Raw genomic sequence first — 22,382 nt, forward strand, 5'->3', positions numbered from 1 at the left:
TCCTAATTGTACTGTAAACGGGTTTCCGTCAATACCGGCCAGACGGAAGATCTGCAGGGTTCTGCAGAATCCTGCAGGACTCCGCTGCAGCTCGCCGGGGGCACTTGGAGGGGGCCGAGCTGCTGCTCTCTGCTGGGGGTCTGACAATGGAGATCGCTCTCTACCATAAAAGGCGCTATGCCTCATACATCTCCATCTCTTCTCTCCCTCTCGCTTCAACGGCGTTTCAATCCGGTCCTCCGTAGCTCTATGCAAATCGGTTCGAACCGGGTGCGAGATCGCGCGGACGAAAGGCTGCAAAGACGAATCAGTTCGCGAACGGTAGCGACTTGAGCGAGTCGCTCGGTATACGAAGTACGGCAGTGGCGATTCGGAAACCGGCGATATTTCGCTGATGAGAAAGACGAAGGGAAGATACGAGCGCACGAGGTGCGCGCTGCCGGCTCGTCGGGAGAGAGAAAAGTGGCGGGAAAAGCAGGGGAGTGCGTGGGCGCAGGATCGATGAAGGGCGCAAAATGGCGACGACGCGAAAGGATAGGGCGCGAATAGACGCGCACGCGACGCGAGGAAGAGGAAGAGGACCGAGTTCTCTCTCTCTCTGTCTCTCATTCTCTCTCGGACGACGAAAGAGGAGGACGGGCCTGCCAGGATCGTTAGGGGAAGGAGGTGGACGGTGAAGGAGGAGGCGGCGATGAAGGAGCGCGTCGTGGAGAAAGAGAAAGGTGAGGTATCGGAGGAATAAAAAGAGCCGCGCGAAAAAAATTGAAGCCGACGCTGGAATCGAACGTGGTCTCTGGGTCAAGGATGCCGAGAGTGAAAATCAAAGAGTGCCGGGGCGGGCGGACGCGTTCGCGCGCGCGCGAGCTTGCAAGCAGCTTCGAGCTGATGTACGAGGGCGGATTGTTTTTATTTCCCTTTCGTTCAGCAAATGAAATTCCATTCTATAAACACACGGGGTATTTGTATCTGAGGATGTTGTAACGCGAGCGTGAAACTTATCGAACATCGAACACTCTCTTTTTCGTCGCGATGTGTTTTCCCCCAGCGATATATTTTCCAATTGTTTCCTTTAGCTTATTTATCTGGAGCAATTATATATTTTAATGAGATTAATTATGAAGCGCGATATTGTTAGACTTGGGCGTTAGGTGATTTTTTATTTGATCACTCTAATGAGGCCTCATCTTTCGGAAAGTTGGTTACGTCGAAGAATAATCTCACTTATTAAGCAATAATCTCTTTCGCATACATTTAACATCATCATTATTATTATCAGATTATTAATGTATCGAAAACGATAACGTACAAATCTACTGTAATTATAGAAATAGATAATAAATACCAAAAGTAATTATAAATATATTTTTATCAGTATTAGCAGAATAGTATTAAATTTACACTTAATCTATTTACAAATATTGCTATAATTGGCACTTTTAGTGCTGTTTTAGGATCAATCAATGAACTGCATCAATCAATGAACAAATGAAAAAAACTTGATATAATTACATTTTCAAGTAAAAAATATTTCAATCAAACTTGTATGAAAATTACACCTCAAAATCATCAATTAATTTACAATATTTTAGTCATATTATTTAAATATTTTTCTCAGGCACTTATTTACTGATGATTGTTCAGCGACTGGTGCAATGACCCAATATGTGAACACAATGCTCTTCTAAGATTTCTGCACATCAGTTTTATTACACCACTGCTTGCGAGAAATTTGTTTTTATTTCTCTCAGTGTTTCCCTCGCTCTCGCGAGATCGCGATATAATAATGCTTCGTGCGCAATATTGTTCTAATTAATTAAGATCGTGTTTTAACAGTTATCGGTCGCGGATCGCTACGTGGCAGATTTTGCTGGCGCAAAGGACTATCGGAAGCTATTACTAGATTATTCCCCTCAAGCACGAACCTTCATCCTCTTTTTCGTTCGTGCGTAATTCTGGACGCAAGTTTCCTCGGGTCAGCCGGATATCCCCCTGCCTTGCGTCCCCGACGTGAGATTCATTAACTTACACGGGCGCGGCTGCCGCTCACGTCGGCCGGCCGCTCGACGGAAAAGTGTAATCGACAAAGTTTATCGAATGGCAGGGAGGGTACGAAGGGTCGAACCCGAAGGGAACGCGGTACAGGGAGGGCGATTTTCCCTCGTCGCTCCGGAGAATATGTACGGAGTAAAGTAGTAGTCCAGCTCGTAAAGTAGTTCGTCCAATCTGGCTGAGAGGGAGAGAGACGAAGGGAGAATGAGAAAGGAAGGAAGGGAGAGCGAGAGAGAGAGAGAGAGAGGAAAAGCTTTTTCGTTCTTTTAAGAGTCGAATGGAAAATTGTACGTTGCGTAGTGTATCGTTCGAGATACCATCCTCGTGAGATTCTTTTGTTTGCTGGCAATCGCAAGATGTCGGCCGTCCGGTCTCGCGGGTCGAGCGTAATGAAAGTTTTCGCGCGGCGTGGCGTCGCGTCGCGTCGGTGTCGACCATCACTCCTCGACTGGATATCACTCAATTATTTATCGCGCCAACTTCCGCCGGCTGTTTTTCGCTGAAATTATTCGACGATTCCCAAGCGAAGGCTATTTACGACGGTCGCCAGGTATCGCGACCGTCGGTCGCCTCTCACGACAGCTCGTAAAATTGAAGCAGCGCGCCCGCGAGAATAGGCGGGGTCTCGAGACTGCGAGAGGATCGAGTTAATTAGATATTGAATTAATGCTCCTAGGAGATGCAGTTCGCGACGGAAAGCCGTTGCGAGTCGACGGTGGCGACTCTCCTGCGAATTTCCTGGATCGCAAAAATAGCCGCCCGCGTCAACAATCGCAACTCTCGCCTCTCGTCATTCCTCCTCTCCTTCCGTTCTCGTCCTCTTTCCTGGGCGCCTTTCACCGCGAACTCCGTCGTCCCTAGGCCCTCGTGTACGTCGGGCGTGGGGATGGGGGTGGGAGGGGAATGGGGGGTTACGATCGGCCTCTTCTTCGCGGGATTTTAATTACCGGCGTATCCTTACTCTTAATTAATTATCGCCCCCGTACCGCCTCTAAATAATTTTAATTAGAATCGCCGAACGGTATTTTCTTCCCTCTCGGACCCCAAGCCGGCGATTACGAAATTTAATTACCCGCCAGGTATGAGGCAGTTCGATATCGCGCTCTTTCGGATATAAATTCTCACTCGATAAGAACAATTAACTCCCGCTGGCGAGTCCTTTTTTTCCTCTTTCTCTCTCTTCTCGTTGACTCTAATCCAATTCATCTTATTGGCTTATAGTCTGTGAAATGTCCTCTGCGTGGTCAAAAATCCAGTTTAACGTATTTGAATAGAGATCCTTTTGTTAGGGTTGAGAGAAAGATCTCCGCTTACTGTCTGGGACGCGCTTTCAAAGCCATTGAAAGGGCCAAGTCAAGTATTCGGCCTTGAAGACGAGGTTTATCCTCGTCCAGGGCATACGATTATTCGCATTTTCGTGCGATAAAGCGAGCTTCTATCGCACGTACATTTATTTCGAAATGCTCCACGTATTTAATTAATCTAATACTCATTAGTTTTTGTAACTCGTGCTCCACATATATACATGGACGGTGCGCGCGTGAATAATCGGTTTGCCCGTTGTTAAATTTCATTTGGCTCACGTTATTTGCGCAAATATTAATAGCGAGCGCGGAGTTGGTTCGGCGAAGTAAGTTCCGGGTGCCCTTCTGGGCCGGCTGGCGCGTTCGGGTTACGGGAGGGAGTAGGGGGGGTCCCTTTCTCTCCGTGAAAGTCCAAGGGGAGTTTCTCTCCCGTGGATGGTGGCGGCAGCGCCAAAATGGTGGGTGGCTCCATAGCGGAGTGACTTCCGCGCCAGGTACTTCGTAATGGCGAAGTTTACTTTGGCCATTTGTATCGGGCGAACGTAGATGAACGCGAGGGGGTGAGAGGGGGACGGGGGGAGGGAGGGTGAGCAGCGGAGAAAGAAAACGGTACAGAGCAGACAGAGTTGAGCGAGATGAGAAAGACGTATAGAGAGCGAAGCGGAGAGAGAACCGAGTCGCGAGATGAAGCAGTGACGCGCAACCTTCAGCACAAGTTTGTTCTTCCGTTAATTCTGTATCCTTTGTGGCGCATCTGCAGGACAATCCATCTCTGCCGAGATCAGGATCGAGGTAGAACTCGGTGGCTTGGATCACGCTACGCCGGAATCTCAATTCAATTGAAAATGCATCGTGGCGCATCGACGCAACGTTTATTATTAAGTATTTCTGCCTGACGTCGCGTGACGGGAGGTAGGGTGCTTCGCACGATCGTTGAAGGTTGCGCGTCACTGCGCACTGCGGGGTAACGGCGGGATTCTCGGGAAAGGGAGAAAAGGGTCGAACTCGGCGGCCATAATAATTCACGATGTAAAGCTAAAGTACCGCGGCCGGAGGAAAGTTTCGCGAGAGGCCGCGCCATCCCGCCCTTTCTACGCGCGACGTCGATAAATTAGCTTACACTTTTTACATAATGCGACGAGAACGAGGACCACGGAGGATGCGAGGTCCGTCCCTCGGTGTAGAGGGAGGCGACGGCGACGGTTCGCTCGCACGGGGCCCCCTCGTCCCCCGCGAAGCCGCTTGGACGCCTGGACATCCCCGGGAAGGTGTGTACCTAACTACCTCAAACTCGTCGGCCTCCTCGGGTCAAATTAATTCCGGTATTAAAATTTGGCTTGCAAATATTCTGGACCCGCGGCTATGCGTGTGCGGGAGCGTACACGTGCACGCGGGTGGTCGCCGCTGCCGCGACGACGACGACGACGATGACGACGACGATGACGGCGGCGGCAGCGGCGGTGGCGGCAACGACAATGGCAACGGTGACGATGGCAACACGAACGACGAGAAATACGCTGAAGGCAACGACGGCGGCGACGACGACGACGAAGCCCGCGTGCATTTACCTATTCGTCAGTACTCCGCGCCGTCACGCACACGCACGGCACATGTACGACCCCCTTCGGTACATACCTGCGTGCGTACGTGTACGCACGTAATTTACATCTGTTATTACGGGAGAAGGCCTCTGCCCGTTCCGCTCGCTTCCGCCACGTTCCGATGTTCCGACGTGCCGCCCTGCAGCGGAAGAATAAACGCACCGATGCTCGCCGAGCCGCATATTCGTCTCGTTCTCTTTCTCTTTCTCTCCCCTTTTCTCTCTTTCTCTCTCTCTCTCTCGCTCCCTCTTGGGCTCTTTCACTCTGTGCACTGCGCTGCGCTGCATTTTTTCCCCCTCGCGACGCGAGTGCAGCCGGAGGTTTGTTTTCTATCGGCGTTAATGTCGATTCTTTTCATACGCGGGCTAGGCATGGCGGATCTGTTTTTTTTTTTCCGAGTTCGCGTCTGCGACGAGTATCTGCTTTTGGTCGTACTAATTGGACGAGGACCCGTCGCTTTTTTGTAACTTGGAATGTTTTGAGAGGAATTGATAGTTCTTGACTGGATTTATACGTCTCCCGAATTTCAAATGCAACGCGTACCCATGTAGAACTGCCGAAAATATTTGTTACGCATTCGGTAGTATCAATTTCCAACATTTCAGGGGTACTATATACCCGAGCGTAGAGAGAACATCTTTTATTCGGCGGAAATGCGATTCGTACAGAAGTAATGTTTTTTTTTGGTGGTTTATCAGAATTTCTATTTGCGCAATTGTTTCATATGAGATTTTTACGATTCATAATTAAGCCCTGTACATCAGCCTTTTATTTTAAATCCGCGTAAAAATTTGCAACATGATTTTTTTGCTTGCATCACCGTGATTCGTTCTGTCAGTCTCTTTTATTTAAACTAATATCGTTAGGACAGGAAAGATCCGAACATGACGTTTGAAAGTCAGAGATAGATGCGGTAGACCGCGAATTTGCGCATTCATCTTGGATCCAGTTCTTACCTTAACTTTAGTCGCAGTCGCGCTAGCTATCGCAGATTTGCACGTTCCGATCGGCACAAGATCCGCTCAGTCATCGTTAGATTGATGCGATGCGCGATAATGCAGCGCGAGTGCAACGCCGTCCTGACGCTACTGCGTTCACTCGAGGCTCCAGCGCGGAGCCACGGTGCGTACATATACCAGCAAATTCTCATGAAAATTTTCATATTCATGTATTCATTGTTTATTGGCGTGTGGTCGCCCGGCGAGGTGGTTCCGCGAGGAGAGGAGGCCGATAGGTGCGGAGAAAGAGAGGGAGAGAAACAGAGCGATAGTGTTCAGGGGGGCGAACGCGCGATGCGAGTTGCGTGCAGTACCCTCACGGGAAGGTACGTAAGAACAACAAGGCTGGTGGACAAAGGTCGGCCGTGTGCGATGCTGTGCCGCTGCCGACGAAACGACCTGCTCGACGAAGCTGCCGTCACGGTCGACCTGTAATTGCTCGATCGCTCGTAAAGGCCGGAGTGCGCTGCAGTTTACGATGCAGTTTACGCCGACGGGTCGTCGTTCGCGCCAGCCGCGTTGCCGCGCGCGTTTCCCACGTACTCAAGGCCACAAAGTGCGAGCAGAAACGAGACGCGTTTCGTTTCCGTAAAACAAGAAAAAAAAGCGATGAGTCCGCTGGGGCTGATGAATTTCGTGGTGCGAATGGGTCTCATAAGTAATTCAATCTTATGCATCCATTGTTTAGAACGAGACACACGAGCGTGTGTCTTCGCTTTGCAAAAGTATCTGGAGAGTTGTCATAAAAGAATCTAAACGCGATGTCGCCGTGAAAAATAGTAAAACAAGAAAAAGAATTATTTCCAGAGCTCCAGACGGCGGCGAGTCTGGTGGAGCTCTTCGCGATAGCATAGAGTTAATTTTGTCTTGCAAGGCACCCGCAAGGCCTCGGACAGGTCACGTAAGACAAACGCGATTAATCCGGTCGTCCGTAATTTAAGCGCAGTTTCCTGAAACTGCGATCTGCACGGCTAACTCACCCCCGGGGCCAGACGGCACATTTATTTTTCCACGGTAGTTGAGCTTTCACATCGTCTGCATCCCTACACCATCGTCCACCCCACCGGCCGCCCCCGCATAAGTAATCCTCCACCCCGCATAGGTAATTTTCGTGACGACCTCGTAGTCGCTGTCGCCGTCCACGTTAATGCCCACCGACTGAATAAACGCCTATATGCGCGTCGTCTACACGAAGAACGACGCGGAAATATTCCGTGCGAATATATAGCGTCGTGCGCGCGATAAGAATTTTAATAGCGCGGAAGTAATATCACGAAAGCGGCGCGCGGGCTCACGGGCTTGAATAATAAGAATCGAGTCTCTCGCGTCTCGCGCGCGATCCGTGCAATTCGCGCGATTGATGGGATCAGTTCGAGAGATAATTTTTCTGCGTCGAGTTGTTTAGGCTGGACGAATGCCACTTTCAATCGATCAATTCCGAGCGCGAGTTTCAACCGAACGCAGTTGAAGGGACACCTCACGGTCCGGTGCGCCTGATCAAAGGCTAGTAAAGGAAGAAAGCCGAGTCGAACGCCTCGCGAGCGCCCACCGCGCGGAAACGAATTTGCGGGGGTACGGGGGCAAGAGGGAAAAGGACCTCATTCTAATTGATCCAAGCCGCTCTTCTGGGTCGTGATCAAAACTCCGCCATCCCGAATTTGATCTGCTGAAAGCTCCTTGTAATTGGACGTAATGTTCTCGTTGCCATCGAGAATGCGAATGGGAGAGACGGAGGAGCGTCGCGAGGGAGGGCGGAGGAGAGCGGGGACAAGTTGGAAGAGAAAACCGCGGAAGGATGGAGAAAGTGAGGGAACAAGGATTGGCGCGAAGCGATAATAAGAGCGAGAGGGACGAGAAAGAGAGATCGTTTAGAGCCGGCGACCGTGTTGCGAATTCGATTGTCCCACGGCATTTCCCTGCTCCGTCTGTCTTTCCCATCCCTCTTGCCGTCCGAGGGCGCGCGCGGGGTACCTACATGGTCCTTGTTTTTCACGCACCCTCGCGGCAACTCGCGGTCTCAGGACGCGAGTCGCCCTTCCGAAGGGCGAAAACCTCACCAAATAGAGAGAGCCCCCCGCGTCGACCTTCGTCCCCCCTCGGGGGAGGGGACGGCTTCAATTTTTCGCTCGTTGCACCTGCGGCTTTCGGACCGACCACCCTCTCTCCTAGCCCGATCGAGAAAACCTGTTCGACAGCCGATCGGCCGCGGTGGTTAGGGCGCTAAGGGTGACGTGCCCGCACGCACTCCGTACCGAAAAAAATTTACCCTCCGGCTGAGGGTCGGCCATCTAGCGAGCTCGAATCTACGTGTCGGCGTACGAAAGTGGTTAATCGTCTCCTGTTTCTACCGTTTTCCTTTGTTCCCTCAAAATATTCCCCGTAGTCTCAAGTGTTTCCAGATGCGAATTTATTAATCAAATGTCCATTTTATGTCGCATTATATTATTATTAAATTTTAGTCATATCACTTGATTACATCATATTATTTGGATATTTTTTGGGGTATCCTTCTGTGACATTGAAAAAAATTTGCTATCAATTTTTTCCACTTATTTTTAATGTGAGATATTGTTGAAAATTCGTTGTTTGTAAATAAACACTGACAATGAGATATTTCAAAATCAGTCAATCTTTGGAAAGGTCATTTTCTGAATTTAATAAATGTAAGATTAATATCGTGTTTCGAGTAAAATTCTTCATTGAATAAATTATCCGAATTATTCCAAAAATTTAACAAAGTTCATAAAAACATAGAGATTTAGAAAAAAAAAAGATAGAAAAGGCCCAATCTAACTTTCGATTACGTAATCTAGATCCGTGGGTTACGAAACGCTGATTACGGCACTATGTAATCTGCCCGCGCAAACGAATTCCGCGATGTATCGAAAAATCGTCGCGTAGAAATATAGCGCCAGCGGTCGCGTGATTTCTGCGGGACGTGAGGTATTATTGGATTGGGTATTGCCAACAGGTGATTCCGAAAATAACAATAATTTGATTTTGCGAAAATGTGGGTTATGAGGTCTTGCCGCGGCATTCGACAATGTGCTAATTAAGTATAATATGTTTCAATCGTTTATTTCGCTATAATGAATTCTGCGTTAAGTGTTACATTACGTGTCGCGCTCGCGACACCGCCGAGGTGTATATAATTTGCGCGTCGACGGACTCTCGCCGTTAATTAAAAATCAAATCGTCGCGTTCACGCGCTCTTAAATTATTTTGCCATCATTATTTTAATAACGCATCCTCGAACCGACTTTTGAATTTCTAGACAAACCACAATGGGACGTATCCATTGATTCGCAAGAGTCTCTTGGAACTTATTCAAGACTGAAATTGCAATTGTCATGTAATTTTTACAAAATGTTAGAGAATATCGAGCTACAGCCCCTTTTGCAAAAATGAGTCGAATATATTTAGAATTATTCCCCTCCGTAAAATAAGAGCTGAGTAAATACATTTCTACGGACCTGACTTATTTTTTCGATTAATCGAGTTAAGCGGCAGAGTAGAAGTTCCATTTCCGTCGAAAAAATTTCGCGCTGGACCAATGCTACCATACGGCAGCAACGAAGCTCCTCGGCTTTCTTTATGCCGCGCAGCCAAGCCCGACTGCCAGAGAGTTCGCAAATACGAATGTATTTTTAAACGAGCGTTAGTGTCTAATGTTCGTCCACATTTTGCTCTTAATACAGGGTCGTAGGAAGTACGGTGCGAATAAGAGCGCCCGAGAGAAATGCGCGTGTACGTGTGTAAGGGCGCAAGGGGTTCGAGGATGGCTCTTGGAGGGATGGTCGGAGAAGGAGAGAAGAGAGAAGGAACGATAGTCGGGGTAGGGGGAGGGGGAGGGGGAGCCGAGTGGTGGCCGCTGGGTTCGGTGGCAGAAACCCCCTTCGCGCTATCTCGGGGAGGGCTGTTTTTCGCGGCTCACAAAATGGCCGCCGCCCCCACCAGGCTCCTCCACTTGGTTAGAGGATGTAGAGGGCTCGAATTTTCTCCATCCTGCTCTCTTTATACCATGTTCGTTCGTTCGTTCGTTCGTTCGTTCGTTCGTTCGTTCGTTCGTTCGTTAGCGCGCGCTGCCTCGCCGTCCCCCTTGCCTTTACCCCGTTGCTGGCCTACACCGCCTCGCCCCTCTCTTTCTCTCTCTCCGATCGTCCGGGTTCCATCAACCCCCTCCAGCCGTGTCATCCATCCCTCCTCTTGGGGCATTCACCCCTTCCTCCGTACTTCTGACAGGCACTACAGCTGGCGAGAAGCGAAATTCAGCATCTCCTTCTCTCCCATCTCGCTCGTCTTTCTTCCTCGTTTTTTTTTCTCCTCTAAAGTTATCCCTCTCTCCTCCCGTGTGTATGCGTGTGTGCGTCCTCCTCCACATATCCCCTTTCTCTCTTTCCCACTCCCAGAAGCTTTTCCTGCTCCGCGCGCGACCACCACTACACGGTGTTCCAGCGAGGTCGCATAGGAATATTGTTACGTAGAACGGGAATGAAATTTATAACTAATTACGGGAAAAGTTTAGATGACCATCGGGTCGTTCGGTGGCTGGGAAGGAGGTGGCCGCCGTCGGGTGGAGAAGCAAATCGGGGCGAGGGCGACACTGCTCAAGGGTGAAGGGGACAGGAGAGGACGCGCGAGAGAAATCGGTGGTGAGAGCAAGTTGCTCCCGGTATAGAAACCAAATTACATTAATTAGGATATTAAGCTGGCATTCTGCGAAAATAAAACATCCCGACGCGACGGGGCTGGCTTAAGACGGGCCACCCCTGCGCGCGATTTCGGATTTACATAAAATTTTGCCGCGTATGCACTGTGCCATTCGTAATTATTTTGCATACGGATAATGCAGTAACTACGTGCGCCCCGCCGTTTGTTACCACACACGAGAAACGAATCGGGGAGGATATGTCGGGAATATAAATGTAATAGAACTAATACGCGGCTCGCGATGCAGCCGTCATTGCTCCACATAGAATGCATATTACCGCCCGCGTACGAGACAAAATCAATAAAAATCTAATTCATAAATAATTTGGAATATTAGGTGCTCATTAGAGTATTACGGTTAAATAATACAGAGAGTTTTAAATTCCCTCAGGGTCGGCAGCAACCTTGATCAAAGAGAGAGAGTCCGTCATTAAAATTGAGCTCGATGGTTTTAGAATATCCGCGACACACAAAACGAAATTCACAGAAGAAAAAGCGCGCGCGCGCGAGTAACGTGTATTCACACATTCACGTTATATATTTTAGTTTTCGCATTAAGAAGGGCTCTTCAATTACGTGACTCTTCAATTTCCTTGATCATCGTACACGTTACATATATACATATAACGAACGCAATACTAGTATTCGAATTTGCCATTCAGCGCTACCCCATCGATCTTCCGAGCGACGATTATCGCGATACAATGAAATGTGCATTAAGTGCGAGTGTCTGCTGTTTGATGGGATTCTAGAGTATGTACTTTGTATTATTGCAAATGTCGCGAAATATAATTGAAGAAAATCACCGCGCTACGCGCTTCCAGCGTGCCTTCGCGATCGATTTTCGTCGGGCGCTCCTGCATTCTCGTTCCTTTTTAAATTTATAGCCATAAATATCGTGTGTACTTTCGCGCCGCGTCATATTGATACACGCGCGTTTTATATATTCACAGAATATTAATTTCTCAAAGTGGAGCATATTTCTCTTTTAATTTAAATAAAATTTTGCTTTATTTAGCGTATGCTCGTTAAATTACATTAAAAGGTCTTGGTTCTATAATTTTGACAATACACCGTATCCGCCGACAACGATGTATCCGCTTCTGAGATAAAATATCCGGTGACATAGTCAATGTTTTCAGCGTCGAATTTTTCTTTTGAAGCTCGAATTACGCAGTGTGGGCGTGCGCTAGCTCGTATTAAGACTGTCACGCCGGGAAAATTATTCAAGAACATTACGCTCCTGTGTGACGCCGTTAAGTGATGAGAATTGCAAACGATGAAATACGATCGCGTAATTTCGATATCGCGTTAATTTACTCTGCCTTAAGGGGTTTACTTAATTAATTTTGACATCAATCCGATTTATGGCTGCAGCTTGAGATTTGATACGAAACAAAATGCATGTAGCATCCGGTTTTAATTCTCAGTTATGGACATCAATTACCGACATATTATACGGTCTCGAATAACTGTATCAGTGTTGCGTTTTATGCTTTGCCTCTCGATTATCCACGAAACTTTCAACTTGTGGCAATTCTCATTGAAACGATATATTATTTTGCTGAAATTGTTTCCGAAAGATCCGAGTCGAGAACCGGGTTCTCGCGAATCGCAGTTGCGATCCCGCCTTCGACTGGCGACTATCCGCAGTGCGAAATTGCGGGAACAGCAGTCGCGCTCGACTAGAAACGCTGCCTAACGAGATTCGCGAACGCAATTTAGTGCGGCTAAGTGCGGCCTGCTACGAATTACGAATGTGCGCGGAGCAGTTCTCGACATACGAACGATCGTTCGCGCGAGAATGGAGAGTAACTTAATCAGGAGTGAGAGCCGCGCAGCATTGGACTAGGACGATTCGCAATGGGAGAAGGCGGACGGATGCGTATAATGCGGAAAATTATTTTCACTCGCGCACACTTTTAGTCGCCGTAGGCGCGTAGATGCGCGCTTTCGAGCTTTCGGATCTTCCGGAAGGAGGATCGTTGAAGTTTTTCGCGATAGAATGTTTTTTTTTTTTTTTCAATATCAGATAATCGAGTTCGTCTCGGCTTCTGCGCGAAACATTACAATTTTTGTTGTTCGGAGCAGCGCACTTTACGCGAATTGCAAACCGGAGAATTTTAATTGGCAGCGATAACGCGTTTGGTACGAAAATGTAGCAAGGCGTTCCTTTCATTTTACGACGATGGCACAAAATGAAATTTTCCGCGAACATTTTAATAAATCGCATCACTTTATTTGGCTTTGGCGGAGGAAGAATATTAGTTAATATTTGTTTCCGTGTAATAACGTAGGGGCAGGAGGGGCGTATACACCCACAGCGACGCCTGTCGTAATATTTCTTGCAGATACTGTATCGACTTTTCGCGGAATAAATAAGAAAAACGTGTCGTGATTTAATTCTCCATTTTTCGAATTGACGTAACTCCTTTCTATTAGAGCTCTATATTATAAAGGTAGAATGATCACTGGATGAGAGATCATTAGGTCCATCAGTCGGCACCGCTAAAAGATAAAAGGATTGCGCTACTCTTATAATATAGAGCTCTACTTTCTACTACATAAAATGCTACAAAAATTGTCTTTAATATTCGATTATTTTAATATTTATCTTCTCACTTATTTGTGCGGCAATCGTAAAGAAAAGTGTGCTGTGTCTTATAAAGAAATTGTCTGGCTCGAATGTCAGATTTTTACGCGTTAGAAAATTATTTGTGCGTCTCTTTCCAAATTTCTTTTTATTTCCTCCTGTTAGAATTCTATTAGAATATTTTTTTATTTTTATTTTTTCGTATTAAAATCTTACAGATCTTATCGCGTTATATCGTGGCAAATTTCTGTTGTGTAAGATAGTGGTTTTACATCGCGTGGCACAGTTATTTGACGCGATCGAGCTTGCGTCGCGGAAACATCGATGGGTCTCCGTCAAACCGATCGCTGCACTATAACGCGATTTCCCATGACGCATCGCATGTGCCAATAAACATGTGCAGACCGATACTTTCGGTGACGTCGAAATACCTATGATTTTTCCTCCAGGGACGATAACGATGCGGTTAGTTCGATCGAATGACGCTACCAGTGTGGCACGGCGATTTAGCAATGAAAGATAGACGTAGCTGACATTAATCTGAGATAAAATAATGATATGTTCATCATTATGACAAATGTTGAAATAAAATTCTTGTTATTTTTAAATCAAAATTAAAAGTAGCATTTACAATCAACGTTTGTTCTCTCTCTCTCTCCCTTCTTGATACAGTAATTTTTATTCGATTTATCTTTATCGAAGTTTGACGACAGACATGCAAGTCAAAAATCTATATGCTTTCTATAAAATTAATTGAACTGTGTAGCTCTCCCTTTGCTATAGCGGGCATCTCCGCGAACGCATCGCGCGTGCCAATAAATCTGCGCAAAGTGTGATAGCTGTTGGAGTAACCTATAAATTTCTCTATACCTATTCGATGAGGGAGGGCGAAACACGAGTTGTCACCACTCCACGGTATGATCTTTTTCGGACAATAATTACCGGACTATAGAAACGAGAGAATTAAGAATTGCTCAATATTAAGTTTGCATCGACAACCCTTTTCTTTCTTTCCTTTTTAATATTTAATTTTTTGTAGCGTGTCCTACGACTTGAAAATAAGAGAAATTTAATTATAATAAATCGTCCATCAGGTTTGTCAGGGTCTTTAAATTCCTGTGCTTCGCAGTATCCTCTGCTATTACAATATCTCGTGATGCAATTTCTTGACTTAAGATTGATATTAGTAACGAACCGAATTATTTCACTTAAGTACCAGTCTCGATATTCATTATATGCGAGTAGGTCAACGCTCGTGGTGGGCGCGACGGCCAATCTGTCAGATGTCAATCGGGTTTTCGAGCCGTGAAAGGTTCGATCGTTTCCCGCCAAATTGATCGGCATACTATAACGTGTTACCTCACGTGACGCATCGCGCGCGCCAACAAATGCGGGCGGAACGATACCTTCTGGAACACCCTGTAAATTTCTCCGATCTGAGCCGTGCGAAGGGACGCGAAGGGCAAAGAGGGATACGTTGGAGGGGTATCGCACTCCCGATAGCTTTTTTTGCATCCCCCTCTCTCGCGACTGAAATCCCCACCGCGAACTATTCGGGATCCTGACCTCCACCCTCCCGAATTTTTTTCTCCTTCTGAAAAATGAGCCTCCACCCCCGGCTTTTTTCCACGTCCGTCTATCCGTCCGTCTCGTTCTCGCGCTCGCTCGTCGAACGCGTCTGTTCTCCCGCTCGTCGTTCCCTCCGTCTTGCCCCCCGGGAGAAGACCGATGGTACCTCCCTCCCCGGCTAATTTTTATTTTCCCGCAAGCGGCGTTTTAAAAATTACCCTTCGTCCGCGTCCGCGGCCCCCTCGCCCTCGCGATGAACCGTGGTAGTGGTGGTGGTGGTGGTGGATTGTACTTGGTGGGGGTGCGTCGTTACGGGTGAAGGGTTGATTCCCCCTACCGGGATGTACTCGTCTAAAAAAAGCGCGGAAGGGGAAAAAGTGTCGGTATGAGGGAGAAAAATGCGAACGGCACGCGAGAAGAGAGAAAGAGACGAAGATCGGGCGAGCACACCCCGCGAGGGACCCATGGGTCCTTCCGTTCGTTCCTTCCTTTTTCCATCCCTCCCGTTCGGTTTTTCTCTCCGCCGTGGTCTCTACTAACAGAAGAACGTGATGTATTGCTCCTCTCGCTCATTCCCCGACGTCGTGTTCGAATTCGTTTTTCCCGCCAAATTCCCTGCCTACAAGCTGCTGCCACCTCTCTGTTTGATATCAACCTCTCCCCTCCGTCTTGTACCCCGTCTCTGGAACATCGTGCAACCGCTTCCTTTCTTCCTCGCTCTTTCGGCTCGACTCGCTCCTCCCTGTGTCGGCGAACGATTCACGGTCGTACGGTTTTCTTAGCTTGATTAATTATCGCGTTGCACGCGGGGTATGTTGCGCTCTGGAAGGACCCTTTTTTTTCCTCCCACCTGCGTTCTTTGCTTTTCCGCGCAGCGTCGCGTCGCGTCGCGTCGCGTCGCGTCGCGTCGCATCGCGTCGCCGTCGCCGTCGCTGTCGTCTCGCATCGCGACGGTCGAAAACGACGCTGCTAATTGTGAAAGAGCGCTCGGCCGTGCGCGATTTCGTGAATGAGACGGGGCCGTCTTTGGTACCGTGCGCGCGACGAATAAATTGGGCTTTTAATTACGCCGTAAGCTGTAAGCGTCCTGGCAGAAAGGCGGCGCGCGATGTATATGCGCGTGTCTGCCCGCTCCCGGCTCGCATTTCGGGTTTCCTTTGACGACGACGACGACGAGGGCGACCGGTGACACTCCTCGGTGAAATTGCAAAAGCGGAAACGGCAGCGTCACGGACGTTTGCGTGATGCAAGAATTTTCATCACCAAAGTTCCTTTTGCCTTTCAGAGCGTAGCACACTCTTTTATACTCCGGGCATGTCCGCGCTCTGCGTAAACTGCCTCATGTTAAAATTTCCTTGGCGTCGGTAATTGGAATATCAGTCGTGTATAAATATGTAGCGGCAAGGCGAGGAAGAAAATAACGTTTTACATGATCTAGAAGAAGCAAGCTCGTTGGAGATACCCGTTGCGTCGCGTCGTACGAAAATCTATCGAAGCAAGGGACGTTGATGCCTCAATCATAGATGACTGAGACAAAATTGTTTTATATTGAGTATTATACGTATGTACGTTTTACAGAAAATAATATTGCCGAGCAACGCGTGCATCTTCACCGAAATATCTCAGTTAATCTTTAAATCCGTATATCGAGAATGTATCTGTGAGTAAATAATAATGTCAATCACTCGCGGCTACCGGAATTCAATTATACTAGCTATCGCAGCATAGTAATCGCATATCGTTATCGTGCGCAGAATCGTCGTGTATTCGGTGCGTCCAATGTGAACGTTTCGCTTCGCGAAAGGGACACTCCTCGCGGCCTTTCACGTCTCTGCGACTCGCCTTTGGACATTCTCATCCGGAGACGGAACGGCGTAGACAGATTAATGGGAAAAAAGAGTTTTTCGGCTGTTTCCGAAGGCAGGTCGCGCTCTCTCGAGCGAATAATTCGGAGGATGAGATAATTAAAATGGGTCCGCGGAAAACCTGTCAGCCGTGGCGGACAGATAGGTCGCGAAAGAGCGTTCGCCAGCGCTCGCGCGCACGCGTTCCCGCTCGCGCTCGCACATGCCCGCATCTCTAGAACGAAATTATTCTATGAATGCTGATCGCCCCGCGTAACGCGCATTATGCAAAGCGCGCCGGCTGAAAGTGACAATTTTTACGTTTTCCGAGTGGCCCGCCGACTCGTCGCTCCGTCCGTTCGCTCGCGACAAAACGTGGAATTTCCATTAGGCGACAAGGAGCCTCTCGCAACTAGCGGCGTTTTTTCCCCTCTCCACGCAGGACCGATCGCGCGCATCGTTCTTTCGATCCGCACTTTCAAAGATATCACCAGTCAATGTAGAGAGTCAATAATCCTATAGATAGCTTCCTTTAGAATAAAACTTTAGTGATCTCATGCCAATCAATTCCTGCTGTCAATGTGAACTCTATGATTGAAAGAATTAAGAAAGCTATTTTTCGCGGTTATTTTTATGTATAAATTTTGCCGCAAATGGTCTAGAGAAAATACAGAATGTCGCGTGCGGTTTCTCGATGTTGTCGAAGCTGTCAGATGAAACTTCGCTTGCAGAAATAGATAATAATATTTTGATCTTTGATTGATCTAAGCGTACTTTAGACATTTACTGCAGTTCAGATCGAATGTCGAAATTGCAAGTGTTGAAATGAAAGACAGCGTTATTTTAACCCAATCAAGTTTGCGTTAAATTAAGATTTGCCAAGTATTCAATCTATGAAAGAGAGAAACGGCTAACTAGCGAAAACCCACACGAAACGGCGAACACGCATTGTGCGTTCCGAATTATTCTCATTTTGAAAATCATTAAGTGCAGCTGCGATTTATCGACGCTCATTAAAAGCATTAATAACGCATTACTAAGGAGGAAACGGTTGGCGATTATCCGTTATCTATAATTTCAACTTCCATCGCTAAAGTCGCTCCGAAATTAACGATCCTTTGTCCTGTTGAAATTTCCCAAGGCACGTTGTCTCAGCAAGATCAGAATTCCGCGAGGGTTCAGGGATGTACGCAGGGGTGGCCGTGCCCTCGCCCTCTTGTAGAGGGAGAATATTTTTGGCGGAGAAGGCAGAGATCGGAAAGGGGAGAGAGGGAGGGGGACGATATCGCTTTTCCACGACGGTAGGGTAGTTTCCACGGCGGCGCGACGAGTGGCGGTGGATGCGGGGGGAGGGGGGGTCAGCGGCGGGGATCCAGAAGGTGCCCCACCCCAGGATGACGGTCCAATCCGGACTCACCGTACTTTTTACCCACCTTTCCACCATCGGCGTCGACGGCGCTGCTGCGCCGCCACCCTCGCGAGCAGCGCACTTCGACGTGTGTATTTTTCCCCTCTGAGGTCGCGCACCAGGGTGGCTTCCCGCTCCCGAGCCCCCCTTCCCCCACTGCTGTCCCCTTGTCCCCTCGTGCCACGGCGGCTCGTCGTTCCGCCATCGTAGGGGTGGGAAAGGGGTTCGTAGAAGGGGCTCTCTCTCTCTCTCGGTGCAGGGGTGTGCGCAGTACGCAACTTTTACGCGGACGATGGCGCCGTGTGCCGAGGATCAATTTCGGAACAACATCCCTTAGACTTTCAAGGCTTCCGAATCGATTCAAATTCCGCCCCGCGCCGTAACTTCACCCCGTTTCTTGTCCGCGACATCCTCGTTCCGGCCTGTCCCGCACGAAATATTGCGTCGGCCGCGCCGACGTTTTCTTCTTTTTCGTATTTCTTGCCCCGACATTGTCCCTCTATTGGGGTTAACCACCGGTGCGTTGACGGAAATCAATGATAGGTTCATACGGTCACGCGAACGTCACGTCGTCGTTTTACTATTGCGTCCAGTTTTCTCTTCGTTTTCACGAGACGCCGCATATCTTACGATTCGCGTGTAAATAAGATGCGCCGAAAATTCAGTCTTGCGATAAAATCTCTGCAGCACATCGTGATATCATCAGATTTAATTTTTTATTCTACACATATTCGATAATCACTTTCCATTTTTCTTTACACGTAATTTAATTGCCTTACAAAACGAGCTTTATTAATAACAAAATATAACTAAATACAACACTTGTGTTTAAGAAAAAGGTATTGTCTACGATTACGATAGATTTAAAACTTGTAAAGGGTCAAATGTTAAAAATATTGTCCGAGTATAATTAAAATTCCATTTGAAATTATTTACCCCTCTTTAAAATAATATCTATTCCTTTCGGATATCCTCAATGTCTTGTTTGTCCTCTTGCTTCTCTATTTGCTAGATTTACTAAAATCTCTTTAAGCTTATCTCGTTATTTCTGATCCTTGTTAGTTGGAAAGCTTCATGTCTGGCCAGAAAGACATGGCTTTTCAAGGCTTTCTTTTTTTGCGCTTACGAAGAAGCTCGCCACATTTTTCTTGTCGTCCTTGATCCTACCGTCCACCCTTTTCCCTACGTGCCTTCGCCAGGGGTAACCTCTTCCGCGTGGACGAAAATCAATGATGGTGTCACGCGGTTAGGGCTATCACGCCCTTTTTCCGACTAACTCACGGAGGATATCAAACGACCGAAAATAGCGTTGGTAGAATTTTCGTCAGCGAATAATTTGTTAAAATAAGAACAATTAATATTTATCGACTATAATTATATTTCCATGCATACAGAAAAGCTTTATTTATTCAAGAAGCGGTAGCAAGGATTACTAGAGCATTGATAGAAATCATGTAATATTAATAGTAATATTGATACATATTTATCCGATAGACATGCTATTCGCAAGTAAGAGAAGACTTTAGATAAATTATTAATTACTCCGATAGAATTTACGTGTGATCGATTTGTATATGGATGAGGTTGAACTTCCGCGGCACTCGAGCTTTAACTTTATTAGCTTTTGAGAATAATACTTTTTTCGTCGATAATCGGATGTTAATCAAGCGATCCTTTGTTTTAAGGGTTTAATTGCGAAAAGTAGTTAATATTAATTCCCTCGTTTCACAATGGAGGAGAGTAAATACTTAAATAATGAATGTAATTAAATATTTCCAGGCTGGTAGCAACGTGATGAAGTGCTCAGCAGTACGAGGAGCTATGCAATATAATAATGGGGATACGTTTTATATATTGCAACACATGCTTCGATTAACGTCTTACGCGCGTAGGATGGAGGTAGATTAATTATTTTAGCTTGTTGCAAGTTTAAGATCATAAGATCATTTATTACGTATAATAATTAAACAAGTTTGATTATCATTGGTACTTTATGCGGTACTTTAGTAACGCACGAGCAGAGCGTGTACTCGTGTGCCCTCGACATTCATATAAATGAAGGCAACCGCTTTTCTAGCGATAATAAAAAGTCAATAATTATACGTTTTTATCCATATTTTAGCGAATATGTGATTGGGCTATCTCTCCTTCCGTCCATAAGCCGCATCTTCTCGCATTTCCGTTTCTTTCTTTTCGACCCGATTCTTTTATCGAGCGCAAAGTGCAAGACCCGACACGTAGGATAAGTATACCTCGCCTCCATTTACATTGGTTCCTTGATACCGCCAGCGGCTAGCATCAGCGGCAGCGACGGCGGCACCCTTTATCCACCCTTCCCACCGGGCCCGACCCTCTTACGGTTCTCTTCTTTCTACACACGCCTACCTGCCTCTTCCTCTATCGCGGCGCTCTCTGCGTGCTCTCGCGAAAATCCTCGCGATAAATTATGCCGTGCGGGAGGGAAATAAATGACCCACCCTCGCCGGTCCTTCTCCACCTCGCCCGCCACCCTCCTCTCCCCCCCTCGGTTGGTCGTCCCGAACTTCAATCCCCAGTGTGCACGGAGCCAGCCCCGCCGTCCTTCTCGGCCACCCTGCCTCGGTCGCCGTCACTGCCGCCGCCATCCTCTTCCACCTCCGCCTTCCTGTTCCTCTACCTATGTCCACCACGGACCGTTCTCTCGCCAGCCTCTCTCTCCCCCGGTCGTTCCGCGCCACCCCTCCGCCACCCCCTGCCTCCTGGACCAACGACCAGGCGACGGTACTACGAGGAAAGCCGGCTTTAAAATTATAATGGCACGCGCAATTTTGATAACCGTCGCCCGAACCACTACCATCTCTGGCTGGCACCACCACTACCACTATAAAAGCGTCCTCCGCGGCGCTGCAACGCCACCGACCACGACCGCCGTACGTACGTTTCTCCTCCCAGTCCGTTTGATATCTCACTGCACATATCGCCCTTTACGCGAGCCCGCCGTAGATGTAAGGAGCGGATTATGCCAAGATACAGCTACTCCTAAATATATCCAAATTGGCGACGCGATGCAATATACATCGTTAATAAGCACATTGCATTGCTTGCATTGGTATCGCGAGAAAAATCACTGATAGTCGAAAATATTACACTTGTTCATTAATTATTATACGTAATAAACGATTAATTATACTTTATAAACTTGAAATTGCAACAATCTAAAATAATTAATAATTATCCAAGTTGTACACACTAAAACGTTAATCGAAAGATGTTTGATTCGTCTTCCTTTGCTCCTGTTTTGAAATATTATATTAATAAGGTCATTTTACAACTCTGTAAGAATATGGACTGGATACTTTCGAGAGATTATTTTTTTTATACTTATGTCTACGAATTAAGACCTTTGAACGAGTCAAATTATCGGATATTAATTTAATAACGAAACGTAATTTTGCCATTATTGCGAATATTTTTAGAATGTCTACGAATATTTAGAAAATTTTTTAGAAATTAAAATTTTAAAATTTTTCCTAAATTTTTGAATAAACCTAATAGAATAATCTATGATATTAAGCATACAATTACATTAGTAATAAAATTTTAAAAAATATTTAGCAGCATTAAGGACTGCGTAATAAGATGAAAATTTCCGGTCCAGAAATAGTAAAATTGGCAAACATTTTAGAAATGGATGTTTTTGTGTTGATTCAGAATAGAACGGTATCCAGAGTCAAGCGTCTATAAGGTTCAGCTGGTTGAGTTAAAGTGTGCCAGACTTCCTCTTCTTTTTTCGCGAGAAGTTCCTCGTTTCCTTCCAGGAACAATGTGGTCGTTAAAGCGATATTGCATTCGCGAGATATTAACGTGGTGCGCTATAAGGCTCCCTTACCCCGACTCTCTCCGTGACCCGCGCCAACCTCTCACCCCCGACTCACCGTGGTTCCACAGCTCCTGCCGGTGACCAGCGGGGGCAAACAATGGCGCGACGTCGGGCACGAGAATGGCTCCGCTTTTGTAGCCGGAAATTGTTTAAGCTTTTGTTATTTTGCGGCTTCTAAATCTCAGATGTCAGCCGGCGTCCTCAGGCAGACTATAACCTGCCGAGGTAACTTGTATGCCGCCGCGGCGATGACATCTTCTTTTCTCTCGCCCTTACTTTCGCGACTTTATTCCTTAACTTTAGAAATACTAAGCTCTTTCTCAACTGCAGTCGGCAAGAAGCCTTGTGATTGATGTGAAACTAGAGAACGTCTTACGTCACAAGCTCGCAATGATTTATCCTTTGTGAGCATATACGTGTGACAAAGTGAAATGATTTTATCACGGT

General features: G+C 47.0%; 1 long non-coding RNA gene across 1 annotated transcript in view; it reads left to right on the plus strand.

The window, feature by feature from the left end:
• Window positions 1–241: 241 nt before the first annotated feature.
• LOC105195824 overlaps window positions 242–22,382 on the plus strand; it is a 48,165-nt gene continuing 26,024 nt past the window's right edge. Inside the window, exon 1 of the long non-coding RNA XR_005574564.1 lies at window positions 242–722. This is a non-coding gene — a long non-coding RNA (uncharacterized LOC105195824). The remainder of the gene's footprint in view (window positions 723–22,382) is intronic.

This window comes from Solenopsis invicta, chromosome 4, assembly GCF_016802725.1.
Source record: "Solenopsis invicta isolate M01_SB chromosome 4, UNIL_Sinv_3.0, whole genome shotgun sequence".
In the NCBI taxonomy this organism is placed as follows: Eukaryota; Metazoa; Arthropoda; class Insecta; order Hymenoptera; family Formicidae; genus Solenopsis; species Solenopsis invicta.